General features: G+C 51.5%; 1 protein-coding gene across 10 annotated transcripts in view; it reads left to right on the forward strand.

The window, feature by feature from the left end:
* CLXN (calaxin) overlaps positions 1-18,473 on the forward strand; it is a 33,128-nt gene extending 14,655 nt beyond the window's left edge. For 3 of the 10 annotated variants that reach the window (XR_013528231.1, XR_013528232.1, XR_013528238.1), the window contains 4 exons: positions 6,501-6,584; positions 12,085-12,168; positions 12,849-13,041; positions 15,401-17,126. The gene's annotated coding sequence lies outside the window, so the exon portion shown is untranslated. Of the gene's footprint in view, positions 1-6,500; positions 6,585-7,052; positions 7,663-12,084; positions 12,169-12,848; positions 13,042-15,400; positions 17,127-18,359 lie in introns of those variants that run through there. The other 7 variants (XR_013528234.1, XR_013528240.1, XR_013528233.1 and 4 more) reach the window with 5 other exon arrangements.
* Positions 18,474-26,114: the final 7,641 nt, after the last annotated feature.

Raw genomic sequence — 26,114 nt, forward strand, 5'->3', positions numbered from 1 at the left:
CGATTTTCTGTCTGGATGTTTTATCCATTATTGTAAGTGGGACATCAAAGCACAGTGCCTATTACTGTAATGCTATAACTTTATTCCTTCCTATCTGCCGACGTTTGCCTTATATGCTTTAGATGTTCTGATGTTGGTTGCATACATATTTAAAACTATTATACGTACTTGTTGAGTTGACCATTTCATCATTATATAATGTCCTTTGTCTTGAGATAATTTTTTACTAAATTTCTCTTTTATTTGATATAAGTATGCTCACTTCTGCTTTCTTTTGGTTACCATTTGCGTGGAATGTCTTTTTCCATCCTTTCACTTTCCACCTATTTGTGCCTTTAAATTTAAAGCAAGTCTCTTGTGGACAGCATATTGCTGAGTCTTTATAAAATCTGTTCAATCACTCTATGCCTTTTGGTTGGGCAGTTTAATCTATAATCAGCTAAAGAGACCATTAATAGATATGTACTTATTATTGCCATTTTGCTTATTGTTTTCTGTCTGTTTGGCAGTTGTTTTCTCTTTGATTCAATGATGTTTTGTAATGATTGGCTTTGTTTTTGTGTGTGTGTGTATGTGTGTGTATATCAGTGATAGAGGTTTGGGTACTTATTTCAAGGCTTGCTTAAAATATCTTGACTATTTTAAGTTGGTAACAATTTAACTTTGATCATGCACAATAACTATACTTTCAATCCTTCTACACATTTTGTGTTCTTGTAGTCACTTTGTGTCTTTTTACATTGTGTGTCTCTTAATAAACGTTTATCTTTTAACTCTTATGTTAGGGTTAACAGTAATTTATATGCTAAATGTTGCATTATTCTGTATTTGTCTACATATTTATCTTTGCCAATGAGATTTATACTTTCATGTGTTTTCTCGTGGCTGCTTAGCATGTTTTCATTTCAAATTGAAGAAACCTCTTCACCATTTTTGTAAGTGAGGCTTCGGGGTAACAACCTTTCTCAGTTTTTTTTATTTGGGAAAGACTTTCTCTCTCCATTTTTAAGGATAATTTTACAGGTATAGTATTCTTGATTGGCAGGGTTTTTTCTTTTCTTTCAGTACTTTGAATTTATTATCTCACTCTTTCCTGGCCTACAGTGTTTCTGCTGAGAAATCCACTGATAGTCTTACCCACATTGCCTTAGATGTGATGTCACTTTTCTCTTGCTGCTTTCAAAATGCGCTTTGTTCTTGACTTCTGACAATTTGGTCATAATGTATCTCATTGTATCCTTCTTCAGATTGACCCTATTTTAGGCCCTTTGAGTTTCTTTAATCTAAATGTTCATTTCTCTCCCAAGATTTGGGAAGTTTTTAGCCATTAAATCTTTAAGTAAACTTCTTAACCCTTTCTCTTCTCCTTCTGATACTTTCATAATGCATATATTGCTTCACTTGATTATGGTCCATAAATCCTATAGGATGTCTTCATTCTTTTTAATTTTTTTTTTCCTTTTTCTCCCCTGACTGGATAATCTCAAATGACCTATCTTCAAATTCACAGATTCCTCCTTCTGCTTGATTGAATCTGTTCTTAAGGCTCTCCATCATATTTTCTACTTCATTCATTGTACTTTTCACCTCCAGAAATTCCTTGTTTTCTAATGACTTTTATCTCTTTGTCAAACTTCTAGTTTTGTTCATGTGTTGTTTTCCTGAATATGTTGAGTTGTCTGACTGTGTTCTCTTACAGCTTACTGAGATTTTTTAAACCAATTTAAATAATTGTTGTTGTTCAATTATTTGGAGTTCTTTGCCAGAAAATTCAAGGCTTTCCATTTCCTTCGGGTTGGTTACTGGAAAATTAGTCATGTTTCATTGGTTTTATATGTTTCTTATAACCTTGCATTTGTGTCTACACATTTAAAGGAGCAGTCACCTCTTCCAGACGTTATGGGCTGGCTTTGGTGGGGAAAGACCTTCACCTGTGGGCGGGTATGAGGGCACCAGCTGGGGTGTGACAGTTCTGGCTCCAGGTGGATACAACTTGGATTCTGGGCAGTTGAATTAGCTGGGGTCAGCATCAGTGAAGATTGTGGGCGTCATCAGTCATAAAAGCTGTGGGTGTCCATGATGGTGACAAAAGCTACCGGGGTTCTGATCACCTCTTTCCCCATAGAGAGAGGTCACAGCCAAAGAGATCCCCTTTGTTGCCAAGCTGTGCCAGGGTGGAGGATGGGCTGATGCAGATAAAATGCTTCCAGCACCTTGGTTTGAGGCTGCTTCAATGAGTTCCTGCCACTCCTTCATTGCACTCTGGAGCATTCCCAGAGCTGTCTGTGTTGGTAAAGTTGTTGTTCAATTCTTGCTTTCATCGGGGAGACAAGAGCTGGGATCTCCTAGTGTATGATCTTGTTGATATGAGTTGCCTGCTTTTAATTTTTTAGCTAATTTTTCTGATTACAAAGTATTGAGGTTCTCTGAAGAATATTTCAGATATTTAGGAAATTTTAAAATAAGATTAAAATATTGATTAAATTCTGGTTTAAATCCTTCCAGGCTTTTATAATGCATTTGTAAGTACACCCATATCTTTGCAAAGACAGCACTGTATTTTTCAGATGATGGTGTTGAAAATGCACTTTTGTCTTCATGTACCACTATTTCATGAACATTTTTTGAGGTCATTCATAATTTGTCTGTAGCTTGACTTGTAATGGCCGCCTAGTATTCCATCATGACTGACTCCATTAAACCACTTTCCTGCCATTGACATGTCAGCTGTTTCCACATTGTTGTTAATATAAATAATTCTAATAATGAACATCCCCTGTAGATAAACCTTTTCACATGGCTCAGTGCTTACTTTCTTGGGGTAAGTTTGTAAACGTAAAATTGTTGGATTAGAGGCTCTGCATAATTCTGAGATTTCTAGCACATGTGGCTAGGTTACTAAAGGCTTCCAATTGAACTGCTACGCTTAATGTATGAGAATCCCTTTCCCTGCAATATACATTCTTTTAATTTCCTTACAAGTGTCCCGGACCATTATGAACATGATTTTAATTTATCATTTAAAGTACTCACCTTAGACATCTGTACCTAAATTTTTTATTGTATGTTGAGTGTATACTGACCTCCATATAAATAACCCTCTTTTATTACTGGACATTTAAACCTAAAAAATGTTAACAACAAAAAAACCCTAAATAATTTTAATCCAGCATAAGATGATGATGACACTAGACTATGAGAATTCATACATTCTGTTCAGGAGCTTCCCAATATATCTAGTCTCCTCTGCTGTTCATCATAAAGTCCCCAAATCACTTCCTGATGCTGCTGTCTCTATATTGATGGAGTCTCTTAATTTCACTACTGCAGCAACTTGTGATGACTGTAACACTGAAAATTCACTCGCCACATAGTAAGGGCGTCTGAGTGCCCTTGGGATCGCTTTAAGGAAAAGCTGTCTCTCCCCTCTTGCCCATTCTATGCCCTTACCTTCCCACTGCTAGGCCTGGCCTAACTTTTCTCCCCGCTAAGTACAGCCAACCTGGCTGACCTTGGTCTTTGCCTACATTTGTGTGGGCTGGGTTAAGACTGTGGATGAGCAGTTATAATTTGGAGGATCAGCGATAATCTTCCTCTAACTGGCTCCTCTCATTGGCTTCTTCTTCTCCTCCCAGCACTTTGTGTGGAGTAGCAGAAAGCCAGGCTAGGCTCCTTTAGGAGAGGTAGACATCAGCTCGTAAGCAGCATGGAGGATTCTGTTTGGGAAACAATCAAGTGCTTTTTTTTTCAACTACAGGATTTTAAAACCACCACTGAAAACTGGTAGTCCTGCATTCTTAACCTGCAAATATCTCTGTGTACAAGACTGCACTTGTAAGAAACCAGGCCTGCAAGTGCTTGCACCATAAAATCATCCAAAACATTCACTAAGTTCCTACTTTGTGCAACACCACGAGGGTTAATATATTCCCCAGTCAGTTGTCCCTGCCCTCACCCCATTCACAATGTAAAGTGATAATTCCAGACCATGTGCTGTGTTGTCACCTGCCACTGCTTGGATTCATGCTCATAACGTCTCTCCTGCCTCCCCCCACCACAAAGTTATATCATTTGTATTAAAGAAGTTGCTAAAGGGGATTCAAATCAATTACTCGGGAACTCTGAAGACAAGCATCTGGAGAAAGTTCCTCTGAGCTGCCCTGTAGCTCCTGCGCTTTTCCTGACCCTTCGTCTTATCTCAGGGGCCATTTCCTCCCAGAGTCACCTCTGACGTTTGTCCAGTCATCCACAGCTAGTGGTTAATTCTCACCAAGTGCCACCAAGGGAGGGTTGGGAATTGCATTAGACAGAGAGACACTACAAAATATACATAATAACATAGAAATTTAACCCACATGTACATTACTTACAATTCAGCAAGCTGTGAGGATGGCTCCGTCATATTTCAAAAAGAGGCGGAAGTAACACATCTGCATTTTCTGACCAGTGACTGACCTCTCTGTCAGGCAGTGAGGCAGATGGTGTCCTGGAGTGTTTCCAGTCTAAGTTACCATTGAGGGAGAAGCCCCCAAACATGTAGCAAGTAAATCAAAGGCCACTTCTCACAGATACATCTCAGGTCAACTTGCTCAGTTTTCTGGGAAAGTGAAAAAGGCAAGAGATCTAACAGGGAGGCATCCTCAGGGAGGCTGGGCACGTGTCTGCATTTGAAGTGCCTTTATGGATCTCACTGCCAGGGCAGCAGCTCACTGCCCCAGCCCCACCATCGGTCATTTGTGGCTTTCCATGGACCTCAAGCCTCCTACCTAACCCATCAGGAAAATATTCCCCCATGAAAACACATATCCTCAATCATTTTTACCTTCCTCTCGTCCGTTTTGCTCCACTGCCCTAGCTAGGACCACAGAGGTCCCTGGGGTGAGGGCTTGTCAGCGTGGAGGGACTGGCTGAAACCCAGGCTGCCCTCTCCTAGCATGAGCCACACTCGCCACCTCCCATCAGCGTCTCCAAGGCCTCATGTGCATGAAGGGGACCTGAGCAGCCTGTTTCCTGAGGGAGGACGCCACCACTCGGAGCCACATATCGCTGAGCCTGAAGACAGAGAGCAGTGTGGAAGGGAGCAGAAGGATTCAGGAATTCTCTCTGTGAGTGGCATTTAGAACCTGAGTCACTGCCTCCCAGTATATCTAATTAGCCCGAAAGCACGGGAAATCTGGGAGGTTAATTAAAACCATGTAGTCCTGTCTTCCTTCATGAATCCTTCAGATACATGATAAAGTATCTGAAAATGGAATAAATAAAATTTCTAAAATGCCCATAATCTCAATAATACATGAAACAAAAATCCAATGAGCGCTTTTGTTCCACATGGTGTGCTAAGCATTTTACATGTGTTATCTCACTAATTTCTTCCAACTATCCTAAGAGGTAAACATGACTTACAGATTTTTCATCCTACACATTGAGGAAATTGCAGTTAGGAAAATCATAAATCTCCTAAACGGCAGAAGCCAAGATTCAGACCTTACCTAGTTCTAACGCTGAAGAGACATTTGTCTAAAGCAACTCGGTTCTTGCCACACATCCTCCGCTTACTCTGTGGTGTGAGTGACTGTGCGCAGCTCCAGAATCTCCCAGCGGACCCCCATGGACCAGGCAGGGTTGCTATGTGGTACACATGTATTGTGAGATCATCGATTCCTCTCCTACCCACTCTTTTCATCTGAACACGCCTTGGGATTTGCTTTCTTTAGTGGAAGTTTCCGGCTTGGATGTAACATCTTTTGTATTTGGTGCTAATAAGAATCTGGACATGAGGCTGGGACCTGGCCTTACCAAGCCAGGTATGGTGGAGAACATGGAGTGGTCACTAGGCTGGAAAACTCTGGTGTTGCCAAGGGAGGCAGAGTGAGAGGAGCGTCAGCAGAGCATGCAAAAAAAGAGGAGAGGCTGAGACTACCACCCGTTAGTGAGGAGAATGGTGGAAGCCAGACTCCTCAACTGGAGAGGGACCAGGAATGCTTCTTCGAGCCCTCTCAGATGAAGTCAGGGAAAGCCTTCTACCTGGAGAAGAAAAAGGTGCCAATGACTAAAGGCCATGAGATAAAGTGGCAAACACAATAAACTATAATGTGGTGCTTTCCAGATGCCAGTCACCAGCCCAAGTATGGACAGCCGGGATACAGCCAGGATGTGTGCCAGGTCTGACCTGCAGCCCAGGCCCGGACCAATGCTCCAGTGCCGACCACCTCTTATTGTCACAAGATACCACCTGGCCTGGCACAGGTCACATGAACTTTGAAAGTGTGATATAAGTGAAAAGTGATTCTAGCTTGGTAGGGAACATGGCATTTATCATCCCCTATGGGATGGTATCGTGAAAGGAGATGCTCATAATTACATCAGCACAGTGTTATCTGGGGTTTTCCCAGGCAAAGCAGGATATATTGTCATCCTACTTATAGGTTACGAATTACTTCATAAATTACACTTATCTAAAAATGGGAATAACACCTGCTCTCTCTGCCTCTATCTCGCAGGGTTTCTGTAAGGCAGGATTGAATGACATAACGTCTGTTACATCATGTTACAAAGACGGAAGCCATCTCCCCCTCTGAATAACCGTAAGTATGATCTGAATGCATGGATTCTGGTAGGTGTGTCGGGACAGGGACATGTGTGTCCTAGCTTGCAGCATGCTTAGCTTCTTCATAGGCGCTCAGGTGTAATGAATAAGTACAGACACCAACAGCCCAGAAATGGGGAACCCAGGTTTCTGAGTCCCTCCTGTAACAAATGCATGGCGTTGCTCAAGTCTCTTAGTATAAGGAAGCTGAAGGATATTTCTAAAATAGCTTCAATAGTTGAATTTAGAAAAATGAACCTCATGAAAGTCGGATAAAGTGCTGGTGTAAACATCACTGGAATGCTCATGAATCCTACCCTGTTGGAGTCAGCATTAGTGAAACTACCCTCCCCCCAACACACTCACATCTCCCTCACGACACAGGACACACAGACATACACACCGTAGTGTATTCCGTTTACCACGTGCAGTAGAGTTCTTTGAATTTCTTTCTCATCCCATCAAGAGTTCACCAATTCTAAGGCAACTGGCATCACACTGAGCGTGACGAGGATTCTGATTAACCACATTCAAGATTTAAGGTGTTTGTTATGCTGGCTCTAACGTGGTAAAATATCAAAAGAAAATGAATGAGATGTGATTTGTATGAAAGCATAAAAGTCTAAAATCCCATCAAATCAACATGAACTTGCATCCAAGTTACGTGAGCTCCAATAAGCCAAATGCATGCCGTGGTCCACCTGCTGTGTTCTTAATCGGGTTAGCGTGAATCTGACTGAGTGCAAGGCAAGCTGCTTCCCTCTTCAAATTTCTCATTTCTTGGTACTGTATTTTGATTCATATAAACACAGAAAAGAGCATAGCACCCCCAGGAATTCAAGTTAGTCGCTAACCAGGAAGTGGATGCACCCTCCGTATTTCAAGGGACCCTGAAAGTTACCCCGTGGGATGTGTGCATGAAGTGTGCAGCCAGCGCCAGCAGACCCCATCCCAGACAACGAAAACGCTGTGCAGAAGCAGCCCTGCCCCTACCCATACGGACCACTCAGTCTAGGAGGAAAGAGTTGCTGTTTGCTGTCTTGAAAAAGGAGGAGGAAGAGGAGGAAGAAAGAAAAGGAGGAGGAGGAAAACAAGAGCAAGGAAGGGAGGCAAGGGGGAGGCAGAAAAAGAAAAAGATTAACTGGCTGGAGAAAACAGTTTTCATGCCATGTTTTTTCTTTAAAAAAGGAAACAGGTAAGCAGAGAGTTAAGGGAGTGGTGTTTTTCTCTCCTCTCATGGCCACAGGATTCTAGAAAATCAAATGGCAGGTCTGGGAGGGACAGCCTTGCTCCACAGTCTCCTGAGCGGGGGTGCAGTGGGGAGACAGAACCGCAGCAGGGCAGGATGTGGAGCAGGCCAGGGCCTGCACCAGCGCCCAGGTATGCGGCTGACAGGCAGGGCGCTGGCCCGCGGCAGGTGCAGCACCGCCAGTGCCCGCGGCCCCAGGAAAAGAAAACCTGCAGGTGCCGTCGGGACATGTCCTGAGCCTCCGAAGCCACGCGCTTTTCTCAATAGCTGTCCTATCCTCATTGTCTGCCTGCAAGATGATGGTGTCCTGCTGTGCGGTGGGTGGGGATGAGAGGGAGGGAGTGGTGTGTGGAGTCTCCTGCTCTGGTGGCTTTGATGACACAGAGGCGTGGCTCCTGAGTGAGTGGCAGTGGGAGGGAGTGGGGCAGGCAGTGGGGATCCCAGGGGGCTGTTGTCGGCTGGCTGAGCCTGTGCCAGAGGAGGTGGGGGGGACTCCCCTGCCAGCCACTGGGCAGGTCCTCTTTCCCCAGCAGAGCGCCCCTCCATGCCCTCTCTCCCAGGCTGCATGAACCTGGCAGTCTGTTGGCTGTGGAGTGCCCCTGTGAGCACGACCCACTGTCCCTCCATGCCCGGGAGAGCACCACTCCTTTCTCTGGGTCTGGCTGGGAGCACTACTCCTGTCCCTGGGTCTAGCCGGGGAGCACTACTCCTATCCTGGGTCTAGCTGGGGAGCACTGCTCTTGTTCCTGGGTCTAGCTGAGCAGCACTGCTCCTGTTCCTGGGTCTAGCTGAGCAGCACTGCTCCTGTTCCTGGGTCTAGGTGGGGAGCACTGCTCTTGTTCCTGGGTCTAGCTGGGGAGCACTGCTCCTGTTCCTGGGTCTAGCTGGGGAGCACTGCTCCTGTTCCTGGGTCTAGGTGGGGAGCACTGCTCTTGTTCCTGGGTCTAGCTGGGGAGCACTGCTCTTGTTCCTGGGTCTAGCTGGGGAGCACTGCTCTTGTTCCTGGGTCTAGGTGGGGAGCACTGCTCCTGTTCCTGGGTCTAGCTGAGCAGCACTGCTCTTGTTCCTGGGTCTAGCTGAGCAGCACTGCTCCTGTTCCTGGGTCTAGCTGAGCAGCACTGCTCCTGTTCCTGGGTCTAGCTGAGCAGCACTGCTCCTGTTCCTGGGTCTAGGTGGGGAGCACTGCTCTTGTTCCTGGGTCTAGCTGAGCAGCACTGCTCCTGTTCCTGGGTCTAGCTGAGCAGCACTGCTCCTGTTCCTGGGTCTAGGTGGGGAGCACTGCTCCTGTTCCTGGGTCTAGCTGAGCAGCACTGCTCCTGTTCCTGGGTCTAGCTGAGCAGCACTGCTCCTGTTCCTGGGTCTAGGTGGGGAGCACTGCTCTTGTTCCTGGGTCTAGCTGAGCAGCACTGCTCCTGTTCCTGGGTCTAGCTGAGCAGCACTGCTCCTGTTCCTGGGTCTAGGTGGGGAGCACTGCTCTTGTTCCTGGGTCTAGCTGGGGAGCACTGCTCTTGTTCCTGGGTCTAGCTGGGGAGCACTGCTCTTGTTCCTGGGTCTAGGTGGGGAGCACTGCTCCTGTTCCTGGGTCTAGCTGAGCAGCACTGCTCCTGCTCCTGGGTCTAGGTGGGGAGCACTGCTCTTGTTCCTGGGTCTAGCTGAGCAGCACTGCTCCTGTTCCTGGGTCTAGCTGAGCAGCACTGCTCCTGTTCCTGGGTCTAGCTGAGCAGCACTGCTCTTGTTCCTGGGTCTAGCTGAGCAGCACTGCTCCTGTTCCTGGGTCTAGCTGAGCAGCACTGCTCCTGTTCCTGGGTCTAGCTGAGCAGCACTGCTCCTGTTCCTGGGTCTAGGTGGGGAGCACTGCTCTTGTTCCTGGGTCTAGCTGGGGAGCACTGCTCTTGTTCCTGGGTCTAGCTGAGCAGCACTGCTCCTGTTCCTGGGTCTAGCTGAGCAGCACTGCTCCTGTTCCTGGGTCTAGCTGAGCAGCACTGCTCTTGTTCCTGAATCTAGCTGAGCAGCACTGCTCTTGTTCCTGGGTCTAGCTGAGCAGCACTGCTCTTGTTCCTGGGTCTAGCTGAGCAGCACTGCTCCTGTTCCTGGGTCTAGGTGGGGAGCAGTACTCCTGTCCATGGGTCTAGGTGGGGAGCACTGCTTCTGTCCATGGGTCTAGGTGGGGAGCACTGCTCTTGTTCCTGGGTCTAGCCGGGGGGCACTACTCCTATCCTGGGTCTAGCTGAGCAGCACTGCTCTTGTTCCTGGGTCTAGCTGAGCAGCACTGCTCCTGTTCCTGGGTCTAGGTGGGGAGCAGTACTCCTGTCCGTGGGTCTAGGTGGGGAGCACTGCTTCTGTCCCCCCTCAGCCATCTGCCACACAGTGGCTCCAACCATTTCAGCTCAGTGCTCACAACCCCAAGAATTTCCCAGAGCTGCCTGAGTCCCTGCACATCGCAGGAGCGCACATGGGTGAGCACACACTGCGGGTGCTCCGGGGCCTCTCTGTTGCCTTTCAGCCTGCTCATGACCTGTCACCAGAGGCAGTTCTGAAAATAAGCAATTATCACATTCAGCTGGAAGCAGGAGAAAGCAATGGAGCCACGTGTCTTTTGCCAACTCTGAATACCTGATCAAGAGGATCGCCTGCCCTCCTCAGAAAGGGCTGGTTTACATTTGAGGGGAGTGGGGAATCGGAGGGCATTTTCCTTTGCAGAAGTTAACTCCATGTTGTGCTTGTCATACTGACTGCAGCCAAGGAGGAAGGAGGCAGCATGAGCTCCCGGCTGGGCCCAGGGAAAGGAGTCCTGCTCCCAGCCAGACCCAGAGAAGAGAGTGGTGCTCCCCAGCTAGGCCCAGGGACAGGAATAGTGCTCCCAGCTAGACACAGGACAGGAGCAGTGCTCCCTGGGTAGTCCCAGTGAAGGGAGTAGTGCTCCCCAGCTAGGCCCAGGGACAAGAATAGTGCTCCCAGCTAGACACAGGACAGGAGTAGTGCTCCCTGGGTAGTCCCAGTGAAGGGAGTAGTGCTCCCAAGCTAGACCCAGGGACAGAAGCAGTGCTCCCCAGCTAGACCCAGGGACAGGAGCAGTGCTCCCCGGCTAGACCCAGGGACAGGAGCAGTGCTCCCCGGCTAGACCCAGGGACAGGAGTAGTGCTCTCCGGCTAGACCCAGGGACAGGAGCAGTGCTCCCCGGCTAGACCCAGGGACAGGAGTAGTGCTCTCCAGCTAGACCCAGGGACAGGAGCAGTGCTCCCCGGCTAGACCCAGGGACAGGAGTAGTGCTCTCCAGCTAGACCCAGGGACAGGAGTAGTGCTCCCAGCCAGACCCAGAGAAAGGAGTGGTGCTCTCTAGCTAGACCCAAGGACAGGAGCAATGCTCCTGGGTAGTCCCAGGGAAAGTAGGAATGCTCCCTGCTAGACCCAGGGACAGGAGAAGTGCTCCCCGGCTAGACCCAGGGACAGGAGCAGTGCTGCCCAGCTAGTGGTGTACCCAAGCCCTTCCTTCCCTCTCCAGCCTCACAGGGCCCCTGCAGCAGCCTCCTGGGAAGGGGCTCTGAGCCCTGCACCCTGCCCTGTGCCCTGAACCCAGCGCTCACAGCTGATCCCCTTGGTTGGAGCAAGCACACCTCTGCTTGGGCCACTGAGCAAGAGCTGAGTGCCATGCCAAGACATGCTCCCTACAGGAGAGGCGGCGGCCAGGTCAGACTGCAGTCCGGGGGCCTGGAGCACTCCATGCCTCACTGTACACAGTCATCGGGGGGTGGGGGTGTCCTTAGAACACCTGCCATGCAGGGTGGGGAAGATTTAGGTGAATAGACTGAAAGCACCCAGAGGATGCCCGGCACATGGGAGATGTTCAGCACTCGTCAGCTCTCATGACTGTGGTGTCACGCAAAGGGCCGTGTTTTCAGCAGTGTTCTCCTGTCCAGTGTCATGCTCTTGCGAACAGCCATGCTGATCCTGCATGTCACCTGGGTCGCCCCTCCCAGTGTTCAGGCAGTGCTCGGTGCGTCCGGCTGCCAGCCCATCTGCAGCTATACCAGGGCAGAACTGGAATTCCTCCAGGGATCCACGTCCTAAATGGGCCGGGCCGGCAGTTCAGCTGCCGCGCGTAGGTGATTAAGATTCCTCACTGTGTAATACACAAACACCTTCCCTGCAAAATTGCAAGCTAAGAATGCAATGTGTACTTCTACAGAATGCTGACACTTGGTCAAATGAGTATCCCTGTTGTCTGAGCAGCCAGGGGTGTTCTCTTTAGGAAAACAATGCCCAGAGGCACACAGCTCACTGTGAAGAAACCTTTTCCTATACCTATTACCTCCCAAATGAAACCTATTGCTCTGTGAGTTTTAGAGCACTTTGTTTTCCGGTCTGAATGAAGTTGGGTTGTGTGCACATGCATGTGTGTGGGCGTGCATGTGTGTTGTGTGTGCACGTGTGTTGTGTATGTGCACATGCATGTGTGTGGTGTGCATGTGTGTGGTGTGCATGTGTGTGGGCGTGCATGTGTGAGTTTTAGAGCACTTTGTTTTCCAGTCTGAATGAAGTTTGGGTTGTGTGCACATGCATGTGTGGGGGTGCATATGTGTGTGCATGTATGCACACATGCATGTGTGTGGTCATGCATGTGTGTGGGCATGCACGTGTGTTGTGTGTGTTCATGCATGTGTGTGGATGTGCATGTGTGTGCATGTATGTATGCATGTATGTGTGGGTGTGCATGTGTGTTGTGTATGTGTGTGTGCATATGTGTGGGTGTGCATGTATGTGTATGTATGTGCACATGCATGTGTGTGGGCGTGGGTGTGCACATGTGTTGTGTGTGCACATGCATGTGTGGGCGTGCAAGTGTGCATTCCTCTGTGCACACAGGCATGCATGAACTCACACAGGCAGTGAGGCCTCCTCTCTGCATCTCCCATGTCCTGAGCTCCACCTGGTTTTGCACTTACTTGCATGTCCTGCTGAGGAAGCCTCTAGTTTAATGCACACAGTTTTCTACTCACCCTGTGACTATTCCAGTCGCTTCATGGAGGGTTATGGGACAATGGAGTTCCTGGTAAAGGTGAACCAGACGGGTAGCAGATGTGCCTCCAGACCTTTGACTACAGCCTCAGGACGCAGGCTGCTCCTGCCCACTGGCTCCTGAAGGCTAAGCTGCAAAAGCCGCCCTGCTCTCAGCTCTGATAGCAGCAGGCACAGTGGGCAGGCGCAGGTGAGCAGGCGCAGGTGGGCAGGCACAAGTGAGCAGACACAGGTGAGCAGACAGGTGGGCAGGCACAGGTGAGCAGATGCAGGTGGGCAGGAGCAGGTGGGCAGATGCAGGTGGGCAGGCGCAGCTGGGCAGGCGCAGGTGGGCAGGCGCAGGTGGGCAGGCACAGGTGAGCAGATGCAAGTGAGGAGATGCAGGTGGGCAGGCGCAGCTGAGCAGGTGCAGGTGGGCAGGTGCAGGTGGGCAGGCGCAGGTGAGCAGATGCAGGTGAGCAGGCACAGCTGAGCAGGCGCAGCTGAGCAGGTGCAGGTGGGCAGGCGCAGATGAGCAGACGCAGGTGAGCAGACACAGGTGGGCAGACGCAGGTGGGCAGGCGCAGCTGAGCAGGCGCAGGTGGGCAGGCGCAGATGAGCAGACGCAGGTGGGCAGGCGCAGGTGGGCAGGAGCAGGTGGGCAGACGCAGGTGGGCAGGCGCAGGTGGGCAGGAGCAGGTGGGCAGGCGCAGATGAGCAGACGCAGGTGGGCAGACGCAGGTGAGCAGATGCAGGTGGGCAGATGCAGGTGGGCAGACGCAGGTGAGCAGATGCAGGTGGGCAGGCACAGGTGGGCAGGTGCAGCTGAGCAGGCGCAGGTGGGCAGGCACAGATGAGCAGACGCAGGTGGGCAGACGCAGGTGAGCAGATGCAGGTGGGCAGATGCAGGTGGGCAGACGCAGGTGAGCAGATGCAGGTGGGCAGGCACAGGTGGGCAGGTGCAGCTGAGCAGGCGCAGGTGGGCAGGCGCAGGTGGGCAGGCGCAGATGAGCAGACGCAGGTGGGCAGGAGCAGGTGGGCAGGCACAGGTGGGCAGGCGCAGGTGAGCAGATGCAGGTGGGCAGATGCAGGTGGGCAGACCAGCTGGCTGATGCTGATGGCTGAGAGAGCGGGAAAAGTAAGGCCTTAGTGCCCTCGGCCACACAAACTCTATGTGGCCATGCTAAGTTGGTGTCTTATAAACAAGTAAGAGTGCGGACATAGGACCACAGTAGCACTCACTGTACAAGTGCATCTAGTAGCACCTAGAGCTGTCCTTTGATGGACACCTGCAAGCTGGGTGAGCATGAGCAGAAAGCAGGGAAAGTAAAAATGGATTGAGCAATAGGGATATGCTGAGCCTTCTGTTTATGGAGGGGTTGCCAGGGATGGGGTACCGAAAAACGGGTGCAGGGGTTCATGCCTGTAATCCCAACACTTTGGGAGGCTGAGGCGGGTGGATCACCTGAGTTCAGGAGTTTAGCCTACCAACATGGTGAAACCCATCTCTACTAAAAAAATAAAAAATTAGCCAGGTATGGTGGCAGGTGCCTATAATCCTAGCTGCTCTGGAGGCTGAGTCGCGAGAATCGCTTGAACCCGGGAGGCAGAGGTTGCAGTGAGCCGAGATAGTGTCATTGCACTCTAGCCTGTGCAACAGAGTGAGACTTTGTCTCAAGAAAAGAGAGAGAAGGAGAGAAGGGAAGGAAGGAAGGAAGGAAGGAAGGAAGGAAGGAAGGAAGGAAGGAAGGAAGAGGGAGGGAGGGAGGGAGGGAGGGAGGGAGGGAGGGAGGGAGGGAAGGAAAGAGGGAAGGAAGGAGGGAGGGAGGGAAGGAAGGAAGGAGGGAGGGAAGAAAGGAAGAAAGGAAAGAAGGAGGGAGGGAGGAAGGGAAGGAGGGAAGGAAGGAAGGAGAGAGGGAGGGAGGGAAAGAAGGAGGGAGGGAGGGAGGAAGGGAGGGAGGGAAGGAGGGAAGGAAGGAGGGAGGGAGGGAGGAAAGAAGGAGGGAGGGAAGGAAGAAGGGAAAGAAGGAGGGAGGGAGGAAGGGAAGGAGGGAAGGAAGGAATGAAGGAGGGAGGGAGGGAAGGAAGGAGGGAGGGAAGGAAGGAAGGAGGCGGAAAGGAAGGAGGGTGGGAAGGAAGGAAGGAGGGAGGGAAGGAAGGAAAGAGGGAAGGAAGGAGGGAGGGAGGGAAGGAAGGAAGAAGGGAAGGAAGGAGGAAGGGAGGGAGGGAAGGAAAAGGAAGGAAGGAGGGAGGGAGGGAGGCAGGGAAGGAAGGGAGGGAGAAAAGAAGGAGGTAGGGAGGGAAGGAAGGAAGGAGGGAAGGAGGGAGGGAAGGAAGGAAGGAGGGAGGAAAGGAAGGAAGGAAGGAGGGAAGAAGGAAGGGAGGGAGGGAAGGAAGGAAGGAAAGAAAAGGAAGACAGACAGAGCAGTGTGCTCACCTTCTCTTAAGAAAAATGCACAGCCCATGGGCAGGCAGGGGAGACAGCTGAGCACAGGCTCCAGGATAGTACGCAGGCTCTGTGGGAGCAGGAAGGGGCAGCCTTGCTCACAGTAGCACCTGTTGCGTTGCAGCCTACCTGCACACATACGGCTCATGGGAACAAGTGTCTGCTGTTAGGCTCTCCCTTGCCCTGCGGTTGACACGTGACTAACACAGTGGTGGCCGAAGTGAATGGGAGCGGAGCGCAGAGCCGGCGATGTACCTAGGATGGGCCTGTGTTGGTGCCCAAGAGCACCCCCAGAGTCCATCTTCAGCGGAGCATCCATCCAAGGGAGCTCCCCACTCTCTAGAAGGTGAATCTGGAAGCACCAGTGGCCCTTCACTGTGCAGTGTGGGCAGCCCAGACCCCCAGCCTCATGCCCACGGAGACCCAGCACCCCAGACTCCTGCAGTCTTGGGTCCCAGCCCTGTTGAGGCAAAGTCCACATTCCGCTGGGCCCTGCGGTGCAGCACGGGCACCAGGGAGAAGCTTGGGTCTGGGCAGCCTGGAGGCCAAGCAAGCATGGCCCTTGGCACATGGCAAACATGTCCCACACTGCCAAGGAGATCTCTTCTTTCACCTGGAGAAATGAAGTCTATGGTTTAGTTTAATAGCGCTAAGTCCCTAAGGAACAACCATTACCACAATGGATGGGAAGGTGTTTCAATCCAAATGTTATGCTAGTACTATCCGCACCTAAAGAAATGTTATTACATCAAGTGGTCTTTATGGCAGCTGGGAATCACATGGCCAGCCACCATGAGCAAGGACACTGATGGGCCGTCCACCAGCAGTAAGGCAGACCACGTTCCTCCGCGGACCTGAAGGGCTGAGTGGGCTTGCTGGCTGGGAAGAGGACTGATCTGCTTTGGAGGGCCCGGCAGTACATCTACCATTAAAAAGAGATTTATCCCCAAGGTGCCCATCAAGTGGACGGATGCCACCCTTGCCCCTTTCATGCGCATGTGGGGCTCTGCCTGGAAAGTTCGGGGCAGCACAGTGGTCCCAGGATGTGCCAGACCACCCCCATACGTCCGCACGTCTGTGCACCATCACCCCAGCCTGGGTGCTGCACGGCCTGGCTCCTTCCACCGTCATCTGTGGCTCACTGGGCAGCTCTGCTGCCATAGATCCCTCAAGAAAACATTCCTCCCCTAACACACATCCCCTTTATTTCTGCCCCCCTCCAGCCTGTTTGGCTCCACACTGCCCCTATTATGGGGCCCCAGCCACTCACACAGAGTTCTGGGCCTGCGGGGTTTGCCAGGCGAGAGGGAATTAGCTTACATGGGTGAAACTCAGGCGCCCTCCACCCTGAAGGACACTGTCACCGCCTCCCTCCCTTTGCCACCAGACACCCACTGACCAGATGATGGTCACTTAAGTGCCCGTCACCTGTGCAGTGGACGGAGCATTCTCTAGGTTCAATGCACAGCCTGTGTGAACAGCTCCAATAAAGCAGAAAACGAGATTTTTCACTCCTGTCATCAGAGAATACGGAGTGTTTCAATCACTGCTGTCATCGCAAAGTCAGGGGCACCCACTCCACCACTAACAGCAAAACGTCCTCATTGCTCCAGCACCAAGGAACAAAATACAGCGGTGGGAAGACTGCAGACCTTGGAGTCCAGCCTTGCTACCGAGCCAGACACGGCTCCAGGGCCGAGGACGGGCCTCCACACCCGCGGGGACGCCCTGCGCTGCTCTCAGCAGCGCTTCCTGCCACTTCCTCTGAGTCTGCCTCCCCCTGTCTCTCTGAACAGGTTCATCTCTGCAGACCTCTCTTAGAGCTTGAATAAAGATCCAGTAGCATACAGCCTTTGCTTTCATGGAGAGCTTACCTGTTGGTGCTGTTAGACAAGAACACTGGCCTGCTCATGTCGACAAATCCCTGTTTTGCTAAACGATGGGTTTCATCTCTCTTCCGAGATACCCACTAGTGTAAACACAGCGTGAACCATATGTGTGAAAAGGGTTTGCTTCTCCGACACCAAAATAAGGAAAGAAATTGACTGACAACAGATTGGATAAAGGCAAGCAAGGTCTCACCCTGGCCTGTGGCCCGGAGGGAGAGGCAAAAAGGGCTGTGTTTTTCTCTTCTTTCACGGCCACAGGATTCTAGAAAATCAAATGGCAGGTCTGGGAGGGACAGCCTTGCTCCGCAGTCTACTGAGCGGGGGTGCAGTGGGGAGACAGAACCGCAGCAGGGCAGGATGTGGAGCAGGCCAGGGCCTGCACCAGCGCCCAGGTATGCGACTGACAGGCAGGGCGCTGGCCCGCGGCAGGTGCAGCACCGCCAGTGCCCGCGGCCCCAGGAAAAGAAAACCTGCAGGTGCCGTCGGGACATGTCCTGAGCCTCCGAAGCCACGCGCTTTTCTCAATAGCTGTCCTATCCTCATTGTCTGCCTGCAAGATGATGGTGTCCTGCTGTGCGGTGGGTGGGGATGAGAGGGAGGGAGTGGTGTGTGGAGTCTCCTGCTCTGGTGGCTTTGATGACACAGAGGCGTGGCTCCTGAGTGAGTGGCAGTGGGAGGGAGTGGGGCAGGCAGTGGGGATCCCAGGGGGTTGCTGTGGGCTGGCTGAGCCTGTGTCAGAGGAGGTGGGGGGGACTCCCCTGCCAGCCCCGGGGCAGCTCCTCTTTGCCCAGGAGGGTGATCCTCTCTCCTGATGTCTGGGAAAGTTAGATGGGGAGCCCTGCATACCTCCAGATCTGGCCCTCACTGTCTCTGGTCCTCACTGTCTCCGGCCCTCACTGGCTCAGTCCTTGGCTGGTACTTAATATTTTCCTCCATTATTCAGTGAGAAAAAAGACATGTTAAGCTCTCAACACTTTAGAGGAGAAATGTGACATTAACCATGCCATCACCACAGTTTGCTATGGCACACCACATCGGTGTGGAGGCAGGGAAGATGGGCTCAGACTCACGCCAGCAGAGGGGACTGCAGGCGGCTGGCCAGTCACGCACCCCCGATGCTATGCCCTACTGCATTTTTTCCATTTACGTTTCTCTGTTTTCCCTTCTATGGAACATAAATCCATGAAAACACAGCCCTTGCCAGTCTTCTTCACCGCTGTCTTCCTGCACGTCCACGGGCACTCAGTCAGTATCTGCCCAATGAGTGAAGGACTGAACCCCACAGCAAAGCATTAGTGGAAAACTTATTTTGACCTGGATGTCAATGGAGTGTGTGGGCTCAGGACAATGTTGTTTTTGAAGAAAGTTGATGTGACACTATTGTATGTGCTACAAATTGCAGGGCTTGGTGGCTCTCCACGGCCCAGGACAGTCCTGACAGCCTTTGACGTGCCGTGTGAAACCAAGAACAGTAAGCGATGTCTCCATTCTGGTCATCCGCACATGGCTCCAGTAGCAGCCCGTTCATTTTGCTCTGTTTCATTCGGTGTTGAAAATGCTACTGTAGGCTGGGTGTGCTGCCTCACATCTGTGATACCAGTACTTTGGGAGGCCAAGGCTGGAGGACTGCTTGAGCCCAGGAGTTCGAGACCAGCCTGGGCAACGTGGCGAAACCCTGTCTCACCCAAAAATTCAAAACTTAGCCAGGCATGGTGGTGCACGCCTGTAGTCCCAGCTACCTGGGAGGCTGAAGTGGGAGGATCGTTGAGTGTGGGAGGCCATAGCTGCAGGGAGCCAAGGTCCTGAAGCTGCACTCCAGGCTGGGTGATAAAGCAAGACCCTTGGAGAACAAAAGGGGGTTAACTACAGCACTCGTTAACAAACCTGGCACGATTCCTGGGATTCGCATACCTTTTCCTGGAGAAGAGCAAGGCTTATTCAATGCCTTTATTCGAACTCTGCATGTGGAATTTTATTACTTGGAACATATCTTCAAAAACTGGAACTAAAGTAAACAGACTCCAACTGAAGTGTATAATAAGTTTGGTTTGATTTAAATAGATTCTTCTATTGATAAGGTTAGAACAAGCTATGACAATGCATTAAGAAAGAAACATCATTGTGACACTTAAACTCGGAGATATTTGATGATCCCTCCTGAGTCCCTGCAGGTATAGGTAACTGAAGGGTTTCACTGGGGTGATGATTCTGTTCATCTTCAGACTCCTGGTAAAGTTATAATGACAGAGGTTTGAAACCTATAGGCTTTTAACACTCAGCTAACCACAAAACCATAACTTTCAAAGGAGGCGAATGTGCAGGTCAAAGGTTAGGAAACGATACGGTAAATGTTACACAGAGAAAGTCTCCCTTCCTCAGCTGGCACTGTGATTCTAAGACAGGTAGGTTCCAAGCCAGTCAGGTTAGGAGAGGGTGTTAGCGCAACTTGGTGCTTCTGAAAGGCTGTTCAGATTCTTGGCACACACTACGACCCTCTGAAAGACAATGGCTTTCTGGAGATCCTTTAAGTCACCTTTGCCATGATGCCATAATGCCAGGCCTGCCCATGCTCCCACACCGAGCCTGTTGCAGGAATGGCCTTCCTTCCCTCCTTCCCTCTTCTGCCTGGCAAGCTCCTGCTCTACCTCCCCTGTGAAGCCCTTCCAGCCTCTGCCAAGAAGTCTCCCACCCTGAATGCGTTTCCCGGCATCTCCCACAGCAGCAGGGAGCATCGCACCTACTATCAACTTGGATGTCCCATTCTCCACAGTGCTCTTGTCTGGCATATCATAAGCCCGCATTGAACTGTTGACAACCGAGGAGGGTGCTCAGCCCAAACTCACGGTGCTAGAATCTCAGAAATTTTCCCATACATTCTCAGAATTCAGCTCTTCCTGTGAGAATGACAAATGTCCTGCAGCAAACCCTCGATGGGAGCCTTGCAGTGCCGGGCCTCTCAGCAAGCATGCCGCCCCATGGACCCAGCCTTCTTTGGGATGTGTTCCCCTCCACAACCTCAATCTTCATGATTTTAAACCTCGGACACCGTCTCCCCAATTTCTTCCTCTCAAACTGCACTTCATCTTCCACGTCATCGTCGCCCCCACTGCCTGCGTCAGCCCTGATATCATCTCCCGGTTTTCCAGCCTGCACTGGCCTCATTCCCGCCTCCCTTCCGAGCACTCCCCGTCCATTTTCTTCACCTGGGTGACTCCCTCTCGTGCACCAGACATGCTCCTGGCATTGTCTCTTGCCAGAAACTCCCTGGTGGTTCTTGGTGAGCTGTGTTCCCTCAGTAGGGTCGGTACACTCCCTTGCTACCCTATTGCTGCACTTAGCCCTGTGGAGCACAATTTCCTGTTAGTGTAGCTTTGCCCTCTACAACATATAAACTCCCCAAGGGACAAAATAGATCTCGCTCACGAGCAATTGCCATGTCAATGCATGATGGTTAAGCTCCCACCTTGTGTGATGATTCTGCAAGCCGCCCAGGGCACGTCTGTAGAGCGGAGGGCTTTGCAGAGGCTGGAGAGAGGTCTGGATCCTTGGAAAGTTAGAGCTCTCCAGCAATATTGCTAAGTAAGGAAAGCCAAGCCCATGTGTGCCCTTCTTTACAGGCTTGAAATTCAAATGGGAAAACCCAGCAATCTCCATTCAGAGGCTGGTGTGAAGAATTTCCCCCATTTCCTTTTCACCTACAATGCAATCACCACTCCTTAAAGACTGTGTCAGGTTAATCTTGAGTTTTCTTACAACTGACAGCTTGCAGGGCTCTCACCCATGCATTGTGGGGGCACAGCCTCAGCACAAGAGGTGTGCCAGCCAGGAGAGCACTGGGTGGCTGGGTGTCTTAGGGCAAATTCCAAAATATGATTCACATCTGAACTCTCAACGAATGATGTTATGGATCCATCCGTCCTTCATTGACTAAGAGTGCATCCATCCTTGAAGGGGTACGTCAGCTTCTTTCATGACACATCCCCAACCCTAGATTCATCAGTAAAAAACAGAACTTGACAATGAGAGCGGGCTGCAGGGATTCCCTTCTTCAAATCCAGAGCCGATTTGGCTCCATTTTTTTTCCGATAAGGGACTTGGGAGATTTGTACTCACCTCTGCCCTCACGCGTGTTCACACTGCAACCTGACTAGCACGGCGTCGTTTGGTATAGGTGTTACAAGAATACTGATTGATTGGCTAATGAAAAGAGCACGCTGATCACTGACAGGAAGGAAACATCTCCCAGGAAGCTGAAGGCCCGAGTTTCCAGTGGACATGGCCATCGGTCTGGAGGGGTCTCCGGCCTTCGCGGACATGAAGCCTGCTTCTGAAAGCTGTCTGTGGAAGGGCCACATGCTGGGTCCCAGGACCAGCGGCTGCTTAAACAGTGCCCATGCCCTAACCTGAGTAACGGTAGGACTTTCATTATGTGTGTGGCATTTTTATACTCTGCAAATCACTTTCTATCCATGGCTTCATCTGATGTTTACAACAATCCCGGAAGTTGATGGTGCAGATGTGGTGATTATCAGACGAATAAACTGAGGCACAGAGACGTCAGGAGACTTCACCCCAACGTCTGCCTGAGGGAAACGAACGTGAGCCAGATGCAGCGTGGGGCCCAAGAGACGACAGCCACGTGGGACTGAATGGAAGCACGCAGAGGGCCAAAGCAGAGGTTAGCCAGGAGCGCTCAGGAAGCACAGAGGAGACAGAAAGGCTGCAGTCCTGATGCCCACACTGTGCCCAGGGGGCCGGCTCCACGGCCCTGATGCCCACACTGTGCCCAGGGGGCCGGCTCCATGGCCCTGATGCCCACACTGTGCCCAGGGGGTCGGCTCCACGGCCCTGATGCCTACATTGTGCCCAGGGGGCCAGCTCCACGGCCCTGATGCCCACACTGTGCCCAGGGGGCTGGCTCCACGGCCCTGATGCCCACACTGTGCCCAGGGGCCGGCTCCACGGCCCTGATGCCCACACTGTGCCCAGGGGGCCAGCTCCACGGGGCCTGAGCAAGACTCAGATCCTCCTTCCGCTGCGGCTTCTGAGGGATGAAAGGGGCTCTGAATGTGTGAGCTACGGTAATTATGTTCACTTTAATGGAGCAGTGCGGGCTTTTGTTGTGCTATGGCGCAAAGGCCTAATTATTCAAATGCAGCCATTAGTTCCCACACAGCAGAGATGACGGCAGATGTTATAAAGATAACATCTCTTGGCCCTTTGCCTGCCAGCCCCAGCCACAGGGACACTTCAGACGTGACAGCAGCTCCTGCCAGGAGCACCCAGCACATGTCCCAGGACATCAGAGCCCACAGTTGACCTGAGACATCTGGAAGGAAGAGGCGCAGCGTGAGCCCTCCCTCCAGGACCCCCAGGTGAGGGAGGCACAGGCGGGCCCGCTCCGAGCGGAGTGACCCCGTCTGCCCGGAGCCCTCTGTGTCCTGCTGGCCGTCTTCACACAGACGAGCAGCTCCCGTGAGGACACAGACACCGTGTCAGGAACCCATTTCAAGCACACAAGGCTGAAAGGAAATCATTCATTTCACCACAGGACAAGATGTACCCAGAAACCCGTCCAACTTCTTGCCGCCACCACCAGGGAAAAAAAAAGTGACGAGCCGAATTGGTAGGGTATACGATTGCTCAAACGGGCATTCAGGAGCAGGCGCTGGCCTGCCTGCATTTTTCCTATCCCAGCCCTCCTATGAGTAACTGTTAGGCAAACACAAAGGGCTTTAAAAAGTTCAAAGAATTTTTCTAAAAAGTGGCTGCCTTATTATTACCACAAAACTGTTTAATATTTAGACTTCTGTAAACTAAAACCAAAAAAACCCCTTTTTTTTAAGTTGAGAGGAGAACAGGCATTCTTCTTCCTCTGCGCCAGCCACAGCAGGGATTTCCTGGAAGTCGGGTCCCTGGGGCTTTGTCCTCTTTCCCGCCGACAAACACCTGCCGCTCCCCCATGCAACCTGCCTGGGAACCAGAGACCTGGAGAAGAGGGACACGGCTCTCAGAAATACCTCGCTTGACAAAGATTTCTGCCACCCTGTTCTTTAATCACATCTTCCTCTGGCTGCTTTTCACACATCCACCCAAGGTAGAAAGACTATCTTCCATAAAAATTGTAGTGTGAAGAGTTCTCTATTAAAAAAGGAAAAAAGTCGGGGGAAATCTGCCGTCATAATGAGGGAAGCCATACGCTGTTTACTAGCAGGGAATTTCTTTGAACAATGCCCAACCTGTGGTCAGAAAAGACTTGCGTGGGAGCGAGGGGAAGAGGGAAGCAAAGGCTCCCCAGGTTCTAAGGACGCCCCTCTATGCAGCCTGGCAACAAATCCTCCTGGGCGAGGTATTTCCTGCTCAGCGTGTTGCTGTTTTCCACGTGCAGGTGTAGAAGAAAACCTGGGAAGGGATGGAGCCAAGCATTTGCTTCCCAACTGAAGAAGAGGCACGTGGACCTCAGAAAGGTGGCTTAAGTTAGCTGTGGAAGTGTGTCCGTTTTTCAAACCACACACACAGTTTAAGAGAAAGTTTTTTTAACAACAGTAAAAATAGTAACAACGAGAAGCAGCAGGGAGCACATAGGCATGGCTAGCTTTGTGGCTGAAACAGAGGAAGGTGGGTCGTGGTCTGCTAGGAAGAACAGAAAGAATTGCACAGGCCTGAAAAAGATCTGGAAGTGACACTCCCATCCATATTTTCATGCCAAAGCAGGAGGGCATTGAGAATTCACCAAATGCCATTCTGAGAGGTCAGAATCAGGGGAGACAGGGAAGTCCTCAGAAATCAGAGGCTCATCCCGGAGACAGGAAAACAGGGCCAGCAGCTCCCAGGCCTTGCGGCTCGCTGGTGGGTTCAGGACTGGGAAGGGGATCCGGGCTGTGCTAGAACCCTGGTTTTTCAGAGGACACTGGGGCTGAGGAGCAGGCCTAGAGTCAGCACACAGGTGTTCAGGCCCACGGCTCACTGCAGTACTCAGATTCTACACAGAACAGCTCCAGGAGATGGCACAGGTACAGGTGAAGATGGAAGGTGGACTAATTGAACTGAAGGAGCCTCTGAGCAAAACAGCCACCCCCTCCTCCACCCAACCACTGCCTCTCCTCCCATCCAGCTCACGCTCCTACACAGTCAATCCGTACTTGCTTTTCCTGGTGAGTTTCTTCTAAACGAATGTACTTATCTCCTCTTTTCGACTTGAAAAATACTAAGACAAAACCAGGCACCTTTGGCTTCTGCATATAGCTCTGTGGCCATGGGCTAGATCGAGCCACAGTTTTTCACAGTGTCCTTGAAGACAGACTGAGGAAGACACTACCCCACCCAACACAGCCCACCCACTGGGGCTTGCTGAATGGACCCCACCCCCACTGTTCCTGCAGGCTGGAGCCCTCAGCCTCTGAGCAGCATGACCCCAGGCAGCCACACGGCCATCTGTTCAGACCCAAGGCCAAATCCATACTCCTGTGGGGGCCACAGGATTCCCTTGGCAGAAGGAAACAGTTACCATTGCAGGGAGAGGCCCCTCTTGGGCAAGTTGAAGCCCGGAACACGCCCTCCACTATGGGCCTAAGTGCCAGGCCTGAGGTGTCCTGGGCTTGGGGGAGGCAGTGACCTGAAGAGAGGCAGGGATTGGCGTCAGTTCTGGGGCTCTGGCTGCCTCCCGATGGCATGTTTTGGAGTTCTTGGCCTTTGTGCATAAACCGTGGTGGCTCCTATGAAACCCACAAGCTTCCTTCTCAGGATAATGCCATAAGAACACAAAACTAAACAGGACTAAAAAAATCTTAAAATAGGCTGTATCCATGTACTCCCTGGTTAGGAACTCACTTGAGCACTCAAGTGACCTAGATTTTGGCATAAACAGTAAGTGGGGAGCAGCCACAGTGAGCTCTGGTTCTGCAGGGCCGCAGGCCACTGTGATGAAGGGGACGCCTGGCCCCTGAGAGCGGGCAGTGCAGACCTCCCAGGGGCGCTGGCCAGAGCCACTTCCATTTTGTTTTACACTCAAATGTCCAAGGACTGGCTAAGGAGTTAACTAAAGTGTCATTTCTAAGTACAAAGACATTTCCATGGAGGCACATGCTCTATAAATTGTATTGAGTAGATTCACGTATATAGGACATCAACACAGTATTTTCTATTTTATACTATCATAACTAAGCCCGAGGATGTTCTCCCAGAGACAGATAAACATAGGGTACCGAGGACTCGGTTTTCATTTTGCTGTCCATCTTTGTGGCGATTTTTCCGGGCCAAGCCCGCAGCACGCTTTTCTCGGAGGCTGAGGGACTGTACTCCGGGCCGGGTGCTCCAGGCAGGAGCCACAGTGAGCAGGTTGCAGCGTCGGCTCACCTGCTCCGGCGGAGCGCTGTCTCCGGCTGGCACCTGCACACGCAGAGGTGTTGCCATCACCCTCAGCACTGTGCACACAGGCGCGTCTGGGCCTGTTGCGAGTCGCCTCTGGTAATCACAGACCCAGACACACTGCGCGGTGGAGAAGCCGGGAGGACAAGCAGTACCCACACCCTGTGCCTCCTGACCTCCGTCAGGACCCCGCGTCCCCACCACTGCCCTCCCCACCCACCCTGCCTGGGCCCGGAGTCCTCATGGCAGGTCCAGCACCTACTGCTCTCACTCTGCAGACTGCCAGGCCCTCTGCCAGCCACGCCCCCGCACAGACACTCCAAGACAAGGGAAGGAATGGGCTGTGGGGAAGTCTGTGACCTAACATGAAAGGACCCCCACCATGGCTGCCAGCCACGGGGTGTAGGGGGTGCTGAGATGGCCTGCAATGACCCTTCTGCAGCAGCCCCTTCAAAGGAGCCCTTCTTTTCCAGTTGACAGCGACACTTTTCATTTTTTTATTCAGGCTGGTTATCAGGCAGCTCTGATCGTCATGAGGACTGGGGTCCTACGAGAATCTGGGAGTGAACTCACTTCCTAGTG

This window comes from Callithrix jacchus, chromosome 16 (genome assembly GCF_049354715.1).
Source record: "Callithrix jacchus isolate 240 chromosome 16, calJac240_pri, whole genome shotgun sequence".
Lineage (NCBI taxonomy): Eukaryota > Metazoa > Chordata > Mammalia > Primates > Cebidae > Callithrix > Callithrix jacchus.